Here is a 17,774-nt window from a genome sequence, read left to right as displayed (position 1 = left end):
TTAAAGTTGCTGGAAACAAAGTTGCAGCTTTTCTTGGAGCAGGTCCGCTGTCCTCGGGAGTTTCTTGTCTTTTCGAAGCAGGGGCAGTCCTCAGAGGATGTCGAGGTCGCTGGTCCCTTCGGAAGGCGTCGCTGGAGCAGGATCTTTGGAAGGCAGGAGACAGGCCGGTGAGTTTCTGGAGCCAAGGCAGTTGTCGTCTTCGGGTCTTCCGCTGCAGGGGTTTTCAGCTGGGCAGTCCTTCTTCTTGTTGCAGGAATCTAATTTTCTAGGGTCCAGGGTAGCCCTTAAATACTAAATTTAAGGGCGTGTTTAGGTCTGGGGGGTTAGTAGCCAATGGCTACTAGCCCTGAGGGTGGGTACACCCTCTTTGTGCCTCCTCCCAAGGGGAGGGGGTCACAATCCTAACCCTATTGGGGGAATCCTCCATCTGCAAGATGGAGGATTTCTAAAAGTTAGAGTCACTTCAGCTCAGGACACCTTAGGGGCTGTCCTGACTGGCCAGTGACTCCTCCTTGTTGCTTTCTTTGTTCCCTCCAGCCTTGCCGCCAAAAGTGGGGGCCGTGGCCGGAGGGGGCGGGCAACTCCACTAAGCTGGAGTGCCCTGCTGGGCTGTGACAAAGGGGTGAGCCTTTGAGGCTCACCGCCAGGTGTCACAGCTCCTGCCTGGGGGAGGTGTTAGCATCTCCACCCAGTGCAGGCTTTGTTACTGGCCTCAGAGTGACAAAGGCACTCTCCCCATGGGGCCAGCAACATGTCTCTAGTGTGGCAGGCTGCTGGAACCAGTCAGCCTACACAGCTAGTTGGTTAAGTTTCAGGGGGCACCTCTAAGGTGCCCTCTGGGGTGTATTTTGCAATAAAATGTACACTGGCATCAGTGTGCATTTATTGTGCTGAGAAGTTTGATACCAAACTTCCCAGTTTTCAGTGTAGCCATTATGGTGCTGTGGAGTTCGTGTAAAACAGACTCCCAGACCATATACTCTTATGGCTACCCTGCACTTACAATGTCTAAGGTTTTGCTTAGACACTGTAGGGGCACAGTGCTCATGCACTGGTACCCTCACCTATGGTATAGTGCACCCTGCCTTAGGGCTGTAAGGCCTGCTAGAGGGGTGTCTTACCTATACTGCATAGGCAGTGAGAGGCTGGCATGGCACCCTGAGGGGAGTGCCATGTCGACTTACTCATTTTGTTCTCACCAGCACACACAGGCTTGTAAGCAGTGTGTCTGTGCTGAGTGAGGGGTCTCTAGGGTGGCATAAGACATGCTGCAGCCCTTAGAGACCTTTCTTGGCATCAGGGCCCTTGGTACTAGAAGTACCAGTTACAAGGGACTTATCTGAATGCCAGGGTGTGCCAATTGTGGATACAATGGTACATTTTAGGTGAAGGAACACTGGTGCTGGGGCCTGGTTAGCAGGGTCCCAGCACACTTCTCAGTCAAGTCAGCATCAGTATCAGGCAAAAAGTGGGGGGTAACTGCAACAGGGAGCCATTTCTTTACATGTGAGAACTACAATGGGCAATAACACTTGTTCTTCTATTCTGTGTTCCCCCAAGTATCTCGATAAAAACGGTACCTCACTTGTGTGGGTAGACCTAGTGCCAGCGAAAGGAAACGCCCCAAAACGCAACATGGATACATCACATTTTTACATTCAAAACCGATGTGTTTTTTGGAAAGTGCCTATCTGTGGATATTGGCCTCTAGCTCAGCCAGCACCTACCGAAACCTAGCAAACCTGTGCATCTGTGAAAACTAGACACCTAGGGGAATATAGGATGGGGCGACTTGTGGGGCTCTCGCCAGGTTCTGTTACCCAGAATCCTTTGCAAACCTCAAAATTTGGCAAAATTATTATTATTTTGTTATTTATTCCCTGCCATCTAGTAGGCTTTCTGCCCTCCCCCCAGGAATGGATCAGGGGTAATTGCCACATCTGCCCACCAGTGTGCAGAACAACTTTGTCCCCATTTATTTGGGGTGGAGGTATGGCCATACCACCACCCTCTTTTTTTTTTTTTTTAAATTCCTCCTTGGTGTCTAGTGGCCTTTCTGCCCCCCTTTGGGGACAGATGGGCCTTACAAAAATGGTAGAAATGGCCATCAGTAATGTGCCCCCATAAGGAGCAACCTTTGCTCAAGGGGCCGCCCCCCCAAACAGAAAACACACACACACACACCGATCCCTGGTGCCTAAGTGGTTTCGGCCCCCCTTTGGGAAAGATGGACATAATAAAAATAGGCCTATCTGCCCCCAAGGGGTGTCAGAAATGATCAACAGTAATGTGCTCTCATAGGGAGTGACCCTTGCCCAAGGGGCAACCCCCAAACAAAACACACACACACAGATCCCTGGTGCCTGAGTGGTTTCCACCCCCCTTGGGGTTAGAAGGGCCTAGCAAAAATAGGCCGATTTGCCCCCCCGGGGGGGGGGCGGAAGAAATGGCCAACAGGAATGTGCCCCCATGGGGAGTGACCCCTGCCCAAGGGGCTGCCCCCCCCAAACAAAACACACACACAACAATTCCTGGTGCCTAAGTGGTTTCTGCCCCCCTTCGGGGCAAATGGGCCTGATAGAAATAGGCCGATCTGCCCCCAAGGGGGGTGGAAATGGCCTAAAAATAAGATGCCTCCATGGGGAACGGCCCTTGCCCAAAGGGCCACTCCCCTTATGTAAAATAATTTTTTTTTTAAACCATGGTGTCTAGTGGTTTCTGCCCCCTTTAGGGGGCAGATTGGCCTAATAAAAATAGCCCGAAATGGCCTAAAAAAAAATGCCCTCCTTGGGGAGCGACCCTTGCCCAAGGGGACGGTCCTATTCTTTGTTTACTAAAAGTAAACAAAGTCCCTGGTGTCTAGTCGGCCTTCCTGCAGCACGATCATGCCTCTCCGAACTGCCCCTTCATCCGTCCCGAGGAGAAACAAATCAGTTTCTCCTCAGGTCGATGGGGGTGACCGCTGATGAAGTTGGAGCGTGATCGCTCACTGACGTCATCAGATGTCATGGGGAGGGGGTCGGGGTGGCAGCAGAACCAATTCTGATGCCATCCCTGCCTGGGGGGAAGGTAAACATTACGTCCTCGCCACCCAAGGGGCTAGTATATGTACTTAGGTACCCAGGGCATTGGTACACCAGGGGTCCCCTATGGGCTGCACATGTATTATGCCACCCAAGGGAGCCCTCACAAACTGACTTCAGGCCTGCCTGTGCAACCTACGTGAAACTGTGCATGCACCCTTTGACTGTCAAACCTTACCACTGCACTTAGACCTTATAAGTCACCCCTCTGGTAGGCCCTTCATCCCCAAGGGCAGGGTGCATGTCTCGAAGTGTAAGGGTACCCCTGCATTTGCGGGGTACCCCTACAGACCCCAGGCCAATTCCTGGACTCTGTAAGTGCAGGGAAGCCATCTTAAGGTATGTAGTGGACACTGGTCAACATGAGTGGTCCTGATACATAATGACTGCTTCAAACTTAGGCATGTTTGGTAACAAATATTTTCAGATCATGCAACTACACCAATTCCAGTATTAGTTGCATGATAACTTGTACTCTGGGACTTCCCTAGGGGATTTCCTAGTTCTGCCTGTGCAGCCTTACGGGGCCCAGCTGCCACTCTGTGTTGCTAATGACCTCAGACACTGTTCTGCCCTCCAGTTGATGAGCCAGGCTCAGGCTAGAGGAGCAGAACAAAGGATTTCTTTCAAGGGAGAGGTGTGACCACTTCTCCCTGTGTATTAGGCATCTAAGGGCTGAAGTGGGGTGGCCTCTCAGCGCCACCAGACTGCTTTGAAGGGCACATTTGGTGCCCTCCTTGCAAAAATCGGTTTGCACCAGTTCAGGAACCCCCAGTTCCTGCTCTGGTGTGAAACTACACAAAGGACAGGGGAGTGACCACTCCCCTGTCCAGCTCCTCCCCAGAGGAGGTGCCCAGAGCTCTGGCAGGTGGCCACTTGATTCTGCCATCTTGAATATAATATGAGCAGAGGCCCCTGGGAGCATCTGGTTGGTTAGGCCAGGCAGATGATGTCCTTGCCCCCCTCTGATAAGTAGGTCAGTGCAGAGAGTGACCAACCCACTTTTAGAGTTATTTAAGGGATCCCTCATGGGTAGGTCCTCAGATTCATTGAGCAAGACTCTACAAGGAAGTCTCTGCAAGACATCATCTGCCCCTGGCCTCTGGAACTGTTGCTGTTCTTCGCCTGCAACCGAACAAGTCTGCTTCTGGAGGGAAGGTTCCCACTGCAACATTGTTTCTCCAGATCCTGCAAGAATTCTGCAACATCCAAGGCTGTGCATCCTCCAGGGTCACAAGGACTCTGCACCAGAAAGCAAGAAAGAATCTCCCTTGGAGTGAAGGAGTCACTACTCTGCATCCGCAGGCACCTCAAGGCGTCATCGACCGGCTGGTGGGGTCTGCTGTCTCTGGACATCCGAAGATCCTGCAACAGAGGTGGTGAGTCTGTGGCCTCCTCAGGGTCCTACTTGTCTTCTACCCAAGTTGGGAGACTGTGGGCCCTTGCTCCTGCCACTGGACTGGCTCCCCTGTGCACCGCAGCTTTTGCATTTTCCAAGACTTGTTGACTCTTCCTCCGGGAGATCTTCAGCCTCCAAGCCCTGGCCCCCAGCACTGTGTAAACTGAAGATCAGCTCCTGCCCTGCAACTCCTGCGACGTGCGGCTTCTGTTTTGCTGAGCTGGTAAGGCCTCCTTGTGACTCTCTGTGTCCGGCGCCTAAGGGTCACTCATGGGGTTCCATCTACTTCTGACTGCAGAGGGCTAGCTCTGAGTCCCCCTCCCGCGTAAAGTCTCCTGGACCTTGCTGGTTCCCACAACTTTGCAAACTTCTTTTCTGCTTCCATTTGCACTTTCCAGTGAGTGTTGGTGACCTGGCTGGTCACTGACCCTCCAGCAAACTTGCGACCATCAAGAGATAGGTGACTCTTGGGATCTTCATCGACTCCTGGACCCCACAGCTGGACCTCTTCTTTCACCAACTAGAAGGAACTTCATCTTCAGGAGGGTGGGCATTGCCACCTGCAACACCTGGGCACCTCCTTGGGTGCCAGGCCATGTCCCCTTCCTTTGCAGGTCCTCCACATCTGGAATCTGTGATTAGGTTCCATCTGCCTGCTCCCCAGGTCATGACAGCAGCTGGACAATCCGAGGCATTCACAGTCTTTTGAGAGAGTTCCTCCTCCCCTCTGTACCTGGGTCCTCAGTGTAGGTACTCCTGTCTTCTGTATATCCTGGGGTGGGGGCACTCCCCATCCATCCTCCTGCCTGCTGGTTTTCTCAAGGTCCACTGGGAAGGACCCTGAATTCTGCAACCTCCAGCCACTACTTCCTCTGTTAGCCTATGGGACAACTGGGTGGGTAACTGACTTACTCCTGGTTGCTGTGGTCACCTACTGTACTTACCTCTGGTGGTTCTAATTGGCCCCAGCCCCAAACTAACCACCACACTTCCCTTGGTTGGAGTACCACTTATACATTCTACTTTTTTAGTATATGGTTGGCCCTCCCCTAGGGCCCTGTATAGTTCTTTGCTATGTTTGTGGTTATTTTATGTGTATAATTGTACGTAGCATCTCCAAAGGGAGGTACACCAATGGCAGTTTGGTAGTATTGCTGTAATAAAATCCTTTATTTTTGCAACACTTGTGTGGTTCTTTCTTGTGACTAAGTTATGTTTGACTACTATGGGATTGCAAGTGCTTCACATTCCTCCTGGATTAGATTTAGCTGCACGCCTCAGCTACCCCTAGAGAGCTTCTGCTATGTGGACACCTATTCACACTCACTAAGGGTTGCCTGGACTCAGTGTAGGGTGCCACACCATAGGTGTACTCCGTAAACTGGGCCAGCCTCCTACATTGGTGGTGCAGTGGTGGGATAAGACACTTGCATTGCTTTACCACTTGGTCAGCAGTGACTTCTCATAAGAAAGATCACTATTATTGGTTACATACTGCACTACTAGCTGCAGGAAATCCTAAACTTTTTTTTGCCTGGGTAGTCCGGGGTCTAGCATAGCCCTTTCTCGAAGCCTTTTTAAAAGTTTAGAGACTTAAAGTAGGTAAGTATAGCACACAAACTACTCTAGTACCATGTCTACAGTTTAGGGAGCTGCCCAGACTCAGGAGCCTAGGTATGAGGGCCTGATGATCAGGGAACTCAGGGCCCTCTGACAGTTGGAAAAGTTAAGGTAAAAACCCTAACAAAACAATTCTCTTGGACCTCCTTAGGCAGGATGGCATACAAAATCCTGATATAGAGAGAAAAATGGATGATGAGGGTGAAACCCAAGGCTGGAAAAGGAGGTACCAGGTAGTTCCTGGGTGCTGCGGAAAATCTTGACAATGCAGGGAGTTGTGTGGGAGCACAAGAGAGGGTCATAGCAGTAGACCCATATTTACTCCCCCAGGATTGGTAAAGAGAGTCCCCAGAGGCAGTCTATCTGCCTCATCCTCAGTTTCTCATGCCTCAGCTTCTGCTGTGGGCTCCATCCACTCTAGCTCACATGAGGGATCCCTAGTTCTGGGGTTCAGTTTGCCGAGACTTGAGCAGGCCAAGCTCAAGTTGAAACAACAGTAGCTGGCTGTAGAGTGGGACGCCCTAGAGATGGAAAGGGAAAGAAAAAAATGTGGTTAGAACACCATGGTCCCAGTATAAGACAGTACAGAGTCAGGGAAGATTCCTTTGATTAGAGGAGTCTCAGCAGGATAGTCCCCCCTTACAAGGCTGAGGATGGCATCCGCAAGTGGATGACTGCTTTAGAGAGGGCCTGTAAGGTACAGAGGGTCCCTCAGAGGCAGTGAGCAGCTATCCTCTAGCTCTCTTTTGCAGACAAAGGCAGAGACAAACATTTGACTTTAAGGGAGGAAGATGCAGATAACTACCAGGTCTTGAAGGAGGGTCTGATTGATGGGTTTGGGCGGCTCACCACTGAGGACTTTAGAATTAAGTTCAGAGAAACTCAGAAGGAGTCCTCCCAGGACTAGGTAGATTTTATGGACTGTGTAGTTAAGGCTCTGGAAGGCTGGTTATATCGTAATAATGTGGATTACTATGAAGGGCTGTACAATCTTATCATGAGGGAGCACATTCTTAATAACTGTGTGTCTGAGAAACTGCATCAATACCAGGTGGACTCAGATCTTGTCACGATCTTAATGCTTCTTACCGCAGTTATCTGTCAGTATAGAGGCACCACTTGGTCTCTTGCTGTTTCTGGACTGACCAAGGTAAGGGCGACCCTTTCCAGTAGCCACGGTGCTGCTTATAGAGTAACACCAGGCAGACCGTGACCTCCAGAAGGAGTCCCAGAGGAAAAAAAAACAATCCCGGGAAATACCTCAGAGGCAAGGAACTCCTGAAAAAGAGGTAGGAAAAACGAGAAGTGGAATATGAACTAGAATCAGCAAAAACTGCAGACGAAAAAACAAGTAGTCCAAAAAAATCACTGAATACAGGAGCTAGGAGCACCACCATAACGGAAGTGTTTGTAACGCAAGGAACAAAAGACCAACTGTGCTTATATACCGGCAAACTGGAAGTGACACACAGGAAGTTCCGAAGACACCATCTTGAATTGGGAAAAGCCACATTAGAGTGAATGGAAAAATAGCCATGGTGTAAAAGAGGAAGCAAAGCATGCAGGGAAGGAAACACAGACTCCTGGGAAGAAGAAAAGATTGTTAAGAGGGAAACCACAAAGAAAGAGAAAACAAGAAAATAGAAAAAAGAAAAAAGACAGAAAAAAATAGGTAGAGAGATTATAAGGGTAAAAGGTGGGCGCAGCACGAAGCAGCACCCAAAGAAAGATGTACCGATCGCGCTGTGGACCAAAAAATAGGTAGTGGTCGTAAACGCGGGTCAAACCGCGGCCCATGGCAGAAATGGGCGTCCAGGACACAGACCGCTGATCTGACTGCGGTCTGTAAGTTGGGCGCCGTAGTCCTCGTGGCGTCACAGATCTGACCTCATTCCCAAAATTGGGAAAGAAGGCAGACACATGGGTTCGCACCAGGGTTAGTAAGAAAACTCACAGTGAGGGTGATCAGAGAAGAAAGGTTCTTCTTTTAAGGAGAAAGATGGCGAGAGGTCCACTGATAAAAATAAGGATTCTTTATTAGGTCCACAAAATTCCTCTGGGGGTGGGTCCAAATCTTCCTGCTTCCCCTCCTCCAATAAGACTCCAATAAGAAACCTTGGTGCTTCTTGTGTAAAGAAAGAGGCCATAGGACAGTGACAGCACATGTCCTAAGAAAAACACCAAGAGTACTACCATTAATACCACTCCTCCTAGTGCCCCTAGCAATAGCACTGGTGGTAGTACTTCAACCAAGGTGGGTTCACCTTGGGGAGTGCAGTGGACCCTGGCCTAGTCAGATAGACCACTGAAGCTGTCTTGGTATCAGAGGGTGGCATTGACCTTGCCACTTCGGCTGCCTGGCCTCCTAATATGAGGAAAAAAGGGCAGCACCCCCTGATGAATGGTATTGAGGCAGAGGCTTACAGTGACACAGTTGCCAGTGTCACTAAGGTGACTGAAACACTGGTATCCCCTGAGCAGATCCTGCTTGGTCAGAGTTACCAAGTTACCAATGCAGACAACATCACTAATTGTTACCCCATCCAGTTGGTAACTTTAGCTGGTGGGGCGGTTACTGGCCCTAAAAACATTGTAGTGTCCTCTTCGATTCCTATTGATTGATGGGCATTGATTTTGAGACTTCAGCCTGGGATGAAGTGGTGCTGCAGACCCGTGCAGCAATGCTGGCTATCCCTGCCAATGTCTTTGTGACAAAAAGAACACAGGCCAGGAAACAGGGAGAATCAGGAGCACTGGAGCCTGAAAGTATGGACCAGTCAGCTCCCAAGAAGAGAGGTAGGAAGGGTACAAATGTACTTCCCACCCAGGACTCAAGTGAGGATCAGTCCCCTCATGGGGAAGATCAAAGTCCTTGTAAGAACCTGCATCAGAGGAGCTTTTTGCTGACACAGCAGAGCTTTTGGGTGCAGGGGGGGGGGGGGCTGAGCTTGGAGCAGAAGTCCTGCCCCTCTCCTGAAGGCCTCAGACAGAAAGCTGCTGCACAGGAGGCAGGGGATGTCAGTGGATCCCTCAGAGTCTGTTGGGAGAATGAGCTTCATTATTCTGAGGCTAGAGACCCCAAGCCTGGTGCCACCACAAGGTTGGTTATCCCTCAGAGGTTTAGGGAATTCCTTTTGACCGTAGCCCATTACATTCCCCTTGCAGGGCATCCTGGGCAGAGTACGACCAGGAAAAGACTTGTCCTACACTTTCACTGCCCCCATATGTCTGAAGACACAACTACAAAATCATCCACAAGGACAGAGCCAACCGGCCTGGAGGAGGCATTGCCGTAGTCTACATTGCCATAGTCTACAAGAACAACATCTGCCCCCCAACCACCAATGAGTAGCAGTCTAATCAACCCAAAAGCACCTACACTTCCACATTCAGACCAACCCAAACACCTCCCTCCGGGGCATCCTCATCTACAGGTCACCTGGGCCCCGACCCTAGTTCTTTGAAGACATCGCCGACCTCTTTGTCCCACAAGTGCTCACCTCCTCCAACTACATCCAATCCCGCACCTCAACTTCCAACTTGATACACACGATGAACCCAACACCACAAACCTCCTGGACTACCTCACATCTCTCAGCCTCAAACAACTTGTCAACATCCCCACCCACAGAGCCGGACGCATTCTACACCCCGTCTTCTCAGCAGCAGACAACATCATCATCTCGCACACCTCCGAACACCATTGGACCGGCCACAAGTACGTCCACGTTACCCTCACAAAGAACACCGCATGCCATTACTTCCCCTCGGCAGACCCTGGGGCAAAGTCATGGAAGCACAACTCATTAACACTGTCAACCACTCCCTCCCATCGGACACAGCAGACACCAATGAAGCTGCACGCAGTCTAAACCCCTGGCTATCGAACTGTGCCAACACTGTAGCCCCCCTAAGGAAAACAGCAGGATATCGACAGAGCAAAACACCAAAATGGTTTATGGCAGACCTACAGGAATCCAAGCGCCCCCGCAGACGACTGGAACAGAAATGGAGGATCAGCAAATCAACAGAATACTGGACAGCCTACAAAAATGCAGTCACCATGCATCACCAGAACATCAGTGCCGCCAAAAAAGCCGCCTTTCAAGCACTCCCCAACACCTGCACTCACAGCAGCAAAGAGCTCTTTGCCATCTTCAAAGAGTTCACGAACCCTGGGACAGATACCTCATCCATCCCCCTCTCCCAAGACCTCTGCAACGACCTAGCCACCACCTTCTTTCACTGAAAAATCCAGGACATCTATGAAGGCTTCAGGAACCAAAACACTCCCAGCATCACTCACCACCACGGACCTAGCACCTCACCAGATACTGAACTTCTGGACCCTCATCACCAAAGAGGATACCCAAAGACTGATGAACTCCATCCAATCTGGATCTGTGCACACATCATATCTTCAACCTGGCCAGCACCACCATAGCACCAGAGCTCTGCTGAACTACCAACTGATCCTTCGAGACCACCACATTCCCCTCAAATTGGAAGCACACTGAAATCAACCCGCCACTCAAGAAACCCACCGCCGACCCTATGGAGCTGAAGAATTACAGACCCATCTCTCTGCTACCTCTCCCAGCCAAGGTAACGGAGAAGACCTTCAACCAGCAACTCACCAAATTCCTCAAGACACACTGTATCCTGGACCCATCCCAATCAGGATTCAGAAGCAACCACAGCACTGAAACCACTGACAACACACGCATCATTTCTGGACTGCAGAAGCATGGCCGCACTCATCCTCCTCAACCTCTCCGCTGCATTTGACACCATCTCTCACTCCACCCTCTGCGACAGACTACACAACGTCAGCATCTGAAATAAAGCACTGGATTGGATCAGGTCCTTCCTCACCGGAAGAACACAGAGTGTCAGACTACCGCCGTTCACGTCAGTACCCAAAGACACATGCTGTGGAGTGCCCAAAGGTTCTTCACTCAGCCCAACACTTTTCGACATCTACATGGCCCCGCTTGCCAAGATTATCTAACAACATGGGCTAAACATAGTCTACTACTTCGATGACACCCAACTGATCCTCTTCCTGTCCTAGGACTCTGTAAAGGCCAAGAGAAATTTCCACAACGGGATGAGAACAGTCGCCGCCTGGATGGAGGCCAGCTGCCTCAAACTCAACACGGACAAGACAGAGATCCTCGTAGTCGGCTCCACCCCTTCTGCCTGGAATCCTGGAGGCCCACCGCTCTGGGAAATGCCCCTGCCCCCACATACCACGCACGCAACCTGGGCATCATCCTGGACTCCTCTCTCTATGACCCGCCAAGTTAACGCCGTCTCTTTGTCATGCTTTCACACCCTCTGACTCCTGCAGAAGATTTTCAAGTGGATTCCCTCCAACATGAGAAAGACACTGTAGTCGGGTGATTTCCAGCCCGGCTACTCGGTGCAGCGCCAACGGGACAAAAGGGTGCCCTGAGGGCACCGAAGATGTCACAGAGGAAGAGGAAGCAGTCGGAAACCCGGACTTCCGGGTTTCCCTAAACATAAAAAATGGACAACCGACGCGTCCGCATCGGAAGAAGAAAGTGAGAAGCCGGACGAGGACGCACAGAGGAGAGACGGAGAAGCCGTGCAACGCGCGGGGCATAGAAGCCCCGAGAGTCCCACTGACCGCCACGTCCCTGGAGGGGCGTGGCTAAGGCAGGTACATTCCTGCCGCCAAACCAGCTACCGGATGCTTCTTGGGAGGGAGAAGGGAGCGGAGGAGGGAAGGGTTGAGCAGGGAAGGCTTCCAGCAGGGTAGAGGGATAAAAAGAGGAGAGCCTGCCTGCATGTAAATCCACAAGTGTTCTTTTCCTTTTCCTCTGTTTTTTTTCTTATTCCTCCACCATAATCAAATTAATGGCACCAAAGAATAGAAGTTACCCCCCCCCCCCTTTAACCCACTGCATGTCAACCTCAGGTGGACTGTGATTACAACAGTCCCCCTCTCAGTATATTATTAGAGATATCTTGGGGTTTTTTCCCTCTTCCTTTTCTTCCTCTATACTTGGACTGCCCTTGTTCATACACAAAAGTACTCTGGATCACGGGGAGCACACCCTTATCGGACATAACTTACATAGGACTGGGGTATACCCCAAGACCCCTCCCACCTCACCGCACTCTTCCCTTTCTAACACCACTCCAGGTCCCCTAATTTCGAGACTTACCTTTCCTTTTCTCTTTCCTGCTTCCTACGACGACCGTCCAACACCACAGGTTCTTCACCTGGTCGGAGAGTCCAGAGGTCTTTACCTGAGAAGACACACCTGGGAAGAGAAACAAAATGGACCTTAAATACAAGAACTGTTGGGACTTGGACATACCAAACAACATTAAAAGAAACTCTTAAGGAAAATAAAATAAATTCACCTAAAACTTGTGATCTCTGACCTGTTTCTAATCTGTCCGCGACCTGCTACACCCACACCCCATACAGACAGTCAACCACACACTCATCACCAGCAAACTGGACTACACCAATGAACTCTATGCGGGCGTCACCAAGAAACTTCAATCAAGACTACAAAGATTTCATAATGCAGCAGCCATACTCATCCTGGACATTCCCTGACACAGCCACATCTCCTCCCAGCTCAGAGACCTACACTGGCTCCCAGTCAACAAACACATCACATACAAGCTCCTGATGCACACCTACAAGGCACTGCACAACATAGGACTGGCATACCGCAACCACCGCCTCGCCTTGTACGTACCCAACAGACATCTCAGGTCCCCCCAGCCCGCTCTTGCAGCCATCCCCAAGATCCGGAAAAGCACAGCAGGAGAAAGATCCTTCTCCTACCTGGCAGCCCGGACATGAAACACGCTACCTCTCAAGCTCTGGCAGATTGCATCACTAAAGCAGTTCAGGAAGGACCTCAAGGCCTGGCTCTTTGACTTAGCAGCACGCCCACAAACAGCGTCTTGAGTCCCTACGGTTGATTAGTTGTGCTCTACAAATCTATGATTGATCGATTGAGTTTTGTTGTTCCTGTGTCACCTGCCAGGCCAGTGGCAAGACAGGTGGTACCACAAAGGCTCCCTTAATTCCACTTCCAGTGGTTGGGTTCCCTTTTGAAAGGGTAGAGGTTGACAATATTGGCCCCACTGGCCCTTCAACTGCATCTGAGAACAGATTTATTCTGGTGGTGGAGGACCATGCCACCAGGTACCCAGAGGCCATTCCCCTTAGGTCCACTTTAAATCCTGCAGTGGCCAAGGCCCTCCTGGGAATATTTTCCAGGGTGAGCTTTCCTAAGGAGGTTGTATCTGACAGCGGTGCAAACTTCATGTCTGGATATCCCAAAGCCATGTGGAAGGAATGTGGTGTAACCTATAAATTCACCACTCCTTAGCAACCACAAGTAAACGGGTTAGTTGAGAGATTCAAGAATACCCTAAAAGGCACGATCATGGGACCCTCAGAAAAACTTAGGAGAAGATGGGATGTCCTACTGCTTTGCCTTCTATTTGCTTACAGAGACGTTCCTCAGAAGGGAGTGGGCTACAATCCATTTGAACTTCTGTTTGGACATCCAGTTAGGGGTACACCTGCTCTTGTAGAGGAGAGATGGGAGCAACCTCTCAAACCCCCTAAGCAAAACATAGTTGACTATGTGCTAGGCCTGCGTTCACGCATGGTAGAGGACATGAAGAAGGCTCCCAAAAGCCTTGAGGCCAGCCAAGAGCTTCAAAAGGTATGACATGACCAAAAGGCTGTACTGAGTATTTAATAGCCAGGACAGAAGATGTGGGTCTTAGAGCCTGTGGCCCTAAGAGCACTCCAAGACAAGTGGAGTGGCCCTCACACAATCATAGAGCAAAAAAGGTGAGGCCACTGACCTGGTTGACCTAGGCACTCCCAGAAGCCCCCACAGGGTGCTTCATGTGAATCGCCTAAAGCCTTATTATGACAGGGCTGACATGAGCTTGCTCATGGCCATTGATGAGGGGCTGGAAGAAGTGAGTGACCCAATACCTGACCTTCTCTCCCACAACCCTGTTGATGGTTCAGTAGATGGAATAGTCTTTCCAGACTACCTCCCTAAACAGCAACAAGCTTACTGCAGACAAGTTCTCAGAACTCTTCTCCTTGACCACTGGTCAAACCATCAGGTGTAGCCATGATGTGGACACAGGTGATAGTCTACCTGTAAAAAGTAACATTACAGGCAGGCTGACCATGTCAGAGATTGCATCAGGGCAGAAGTCCAAAAGATGCTGGATTTGGAGGTAATTACGCCTTCAGATAGCCCTTGGGCTAGCCCAGGGTAGACAGAGAGAGATGAGTTTTTTTGTGGACTACAGAGGCCTCCTGCAGTCACTAAGACTGATGCCCATCCAATTTTATGGCAGATGAGCTGATTGATATTCTGGCTCAGCCAAATATCTCAGCACATTTGACCTGACAGCAGACTATTGGCAGATCAAGTTGACTGATGCTGCCAAGCCTAAGACCGCATTTTCTACTCCTGGTGAGCACCTTCACTTTACTGTGATACCCTTTGGGTAGGAAAATGCACCTGCCACATTCCAGAGGTTGATGAATCAAATTCTGGCACGCCAGGACAACTTTAGTGCAGCATCTCTAGATGATATTTTTGTCTTTAGCTCCGCCTGGCAGGATCATCTGGTCCACCTCAGGAGTGTACTTGTGCTTGAGGCCTCGAAAAAGGCAGGCCCCACTATCAAGGTGACAAAATGCCAGTTAGGGTAGAGCAAAGTGATTTACTTGGGTCACTTGGTAGGTAGAGGCCAAGTTCAGCTCCTTCAGTGCAAAATCCAAAGCATGGTTGATTTGGTTGCTCCAACTACCCAGACCCAGGTCAGAGCGTTTCTAGGCCTGACTGGGTACTATAGAAGATTTGTAAAAGGTTATAGCTCTATTGTGGCCCCCTTGAATGATCTTACCTCTAACAAAATGCCCAAAAAGTTATTGTGGACAGCTAACTGTCAAGAGGCCTTTGGTATCCTGACAAAGGCCATGTGCTCAACTCCAATTATCAAACGCCCATACTATTCCAAACAATTCATTGTCCAGACTGAAGCTTCTGAAGTAGGAATAGGAGTAGTACTCTCACAACTAAATGAAGAGGGCCAGGATCAACCCCCAGAGAAAAGCGTTGGCCAGCCGTTGAGAGGGTAGCCTTTGCTGTGGTCTGGGCCATACCTTTTTGGCACTCACTTAGTTGTTCAGACAGACCACAAGCCCCTCCTCTGGCTCAAGCAATTGAAAGGTGAGAATCCCAAACTTTTGAAGTGGTTCATTCCCCTACAGGGGATGGACTTTTCAATAGAACATAGACTTGGGGGTAACCATGTCAATGCATATGGACCTGTAACAGAGTGGCTGTTACAGACAGTCCCACGTACAGAGTGGGGCCGGCAAACGAGTACTGCAGGGGAGCCATGAAGATCAATGTCTGCCCTCTAGAACACCTTAACCCGGAAGAAGAGGGTGTCGACGCAGGACTGGAGGAGGGAAAAAGGTGAAAGACGCCAGAAGATCCGACCGGAGAGGAAGACGGTAAACGACAAGACGCGTAGAGTGAGGAGTGGAGTTGCCCGGTCCAATAGAGAGACGCAGTGATAGGAGAGCGAGAGGAAGACGGGGAACGAAAGGACGCGCCGAGTGAGAAGAGGAGTTGCCCAGTCCAACCGAGGGACACGATGAGAGGAGAGCCGGAGGAGACTGGGGAACCAAATTTCCCCGCCGGAGTCGAGTGGACCCAGGAGAAGGACGCGATCACCCGCCACGTCCCAGGAGGGTCATGGCTGTTTCATGTATGGGAGTTCTTGCCACAATTGTGTACCAACATTAAAAATACAAGGGAGGGGAAGAGGGGAAAAGAGAAACAGAAGATATACAAATATTATAAGAGACTGGACTGTTGTTTTATTTATTATCTTTTCCAACCTTTCACCACCCTAATATTCACCAAGAACACTTGGACTCAGAAAAGCAGACTAGAAAATAGATTTGTAGTCACAAACCTCACCAGTCCCACTCTCCCCCTGCCCTTCCCACCAGGTGTGAATAGTCTATCCTGGGAAGAGAAGACATACTTACCTACTCCATATTTTTTTCTTCTTTTTTTCCTCTGACCTCCATGTTTTCGGGAACGGTGCCTAAGACCAGAGATACCTACACAAGAGAAGAGGAGGAAGTAACAAACATCAAAAAAAGTACTTGCTTGAAGAGAAGATGACAAGAACAGAAGAAATAATCAGAATAAATGAAGAGAGGGAGGACAAAAAGGATCAAAGAAAGATAAGAAAGCAAATTGGATAAATGTGTAACAACAATAAAAGAAGTATCCTTATATTTAACTACAGAATCGCATAATTACTCTTTGTTCCTACTTATAATTGACAGAAATAAAATCCCTTATATACACCCACAACAGGATTCTCCATATATTCCAGGGCTTTGGTACACTAGGGGTCCCCTATGGGATGCAGCATGTATTACGCCACCCATAGAGGCCCTAGCAAATGGTGACTTCACGCCTGCCATTGCAGCCTGTGTGAAATGGTGCATGCACCCTTTCACTGCCAAACCTAACCACTGCTCTTAGACCCCACAAGTCACCCCTTCAGCCCAAGGGCAGGATGCATGTCTTTAAGTGTGAGGGTATCACTGCGTGAGCAGGGTATCCCTACAGACCCCAGGCCAATTCCTGGACTCTGTAAGTGTGAGGAAGCCACCTTAAAGTCTGTAGTGGATACTGGTCAAGTCAAGTGGTCCAACTACATAATGACTACTTCGAACCTAAGAATGTTTGGTATCAAACATGTTGGAATCATGCAACTACGCCGATTCCAGTGTAAGTTGCATGATACCATGTACTCTGGGGTTTCATATGGCAGTGGCTCCCAACCTGTGGTCCAACGACCCCTGGGGGTCCGCAGAGTCTCCACAGGGGGTCTGCGACTGCTTAGAAAATTAAATAATAAAAGATTAGGTCCCCAACTTTTAGTAATGACTCGTTGGGGGGTCCCTGGATTCCAATAATGATTCAGTGGGGGTCCCCGAGTTCCAGTAATGATAAAGTGGGGGTCCACAGAAGTCAAAAGGTTGGGAACCACTGCCCTAGGCCACGGGATTCCCCAGTTCTGCCTATGCAGCCTTACTGGGTTCAGCTGACAGTCCACACTGTTGCTGACCCCAGACACTGTTCTGCCCTCCTGCTGATAAGCCAAGCTCAGGGTGGAGTAACACAACAAAGGATTTACTGCAAGGGAGAGATGTGACCACCTCTCCCTGTGTATTAGATGTCTAAGGGTTGGGGCGTGGGGGCCTCTGAGCAACACCGGACTTTGAAGGGTACATCTGGGGCACTCCTTACATAATCTGTTTTGCACCAGTTCAGGAGCCCCTGGTTCCTGCTCTGGTGCAAAACTACACATAGGACAGGGGGTGTGACCACCCCCCTGTCCAGCTCCTCCCCTAGGGAGGTGCCCAGAGCTCTGCCACATGCCCACTTGATTCTGCCATCTTGAAAATAAGATGAGCAGAGGTCCCTGGGAACAGCTGGTTGGTTAGGGCAGGCAGGTGATGTCCCTGATCCCCTCTGATAGGTAGGTCACTGCAGAGAGTGACCCACCCCCTTTTAGAGTTACGTAAGGGCTCCCTTGTGGGT

The 17,774-nt window shown here is 50.1% G+C and overlaps 1 long non-coding RNA gene across 1 annotated transcript in view; it reads right to left on the bottom strand.

Moving 5' to 3' along the window:
• LOC138297211 (uncharacterized) overlaps positions 1-16,607 on the bottom strand; it is a 72,645-nt gene extending 56,038 nt beyond the window's left edge. Inside the window, exons 1-2 of the long non-coding RNA XR_011203934.1 lie at positions 16,202-16,607; positions 12,297-12,395 (exon numbers count right to left, since the gene is read on the bottom strand). This is a non-coding gene — a long non-coding RNA (uncharacterized lncRNA). The remainder of the gene's footprint in view (positions 1-12,296; positions 12,396-16,201) is intronic.
• Between the last annotated feature and the right edge of the window lie 1,167 nt (positions 16,608-17,774).

Source organism: Pleurodeles waltl, chromosome 5 (genome assembly GCF_031143425.1).
Source record: "Pleurodeles waltl isolate 20211129_DDA chromosome 5, aPleWal1.hap1.20221129, whole genome shotgun sequence".
NCBI lineage: Eukaryota > Metazoa > Chordata > Amphibia > Caudata > Salamandridae > Pleurodeles > Pleurodeles waltl.
This window is presented reverse-complemented; position numbering and strand designations above follow the sequence as displayed.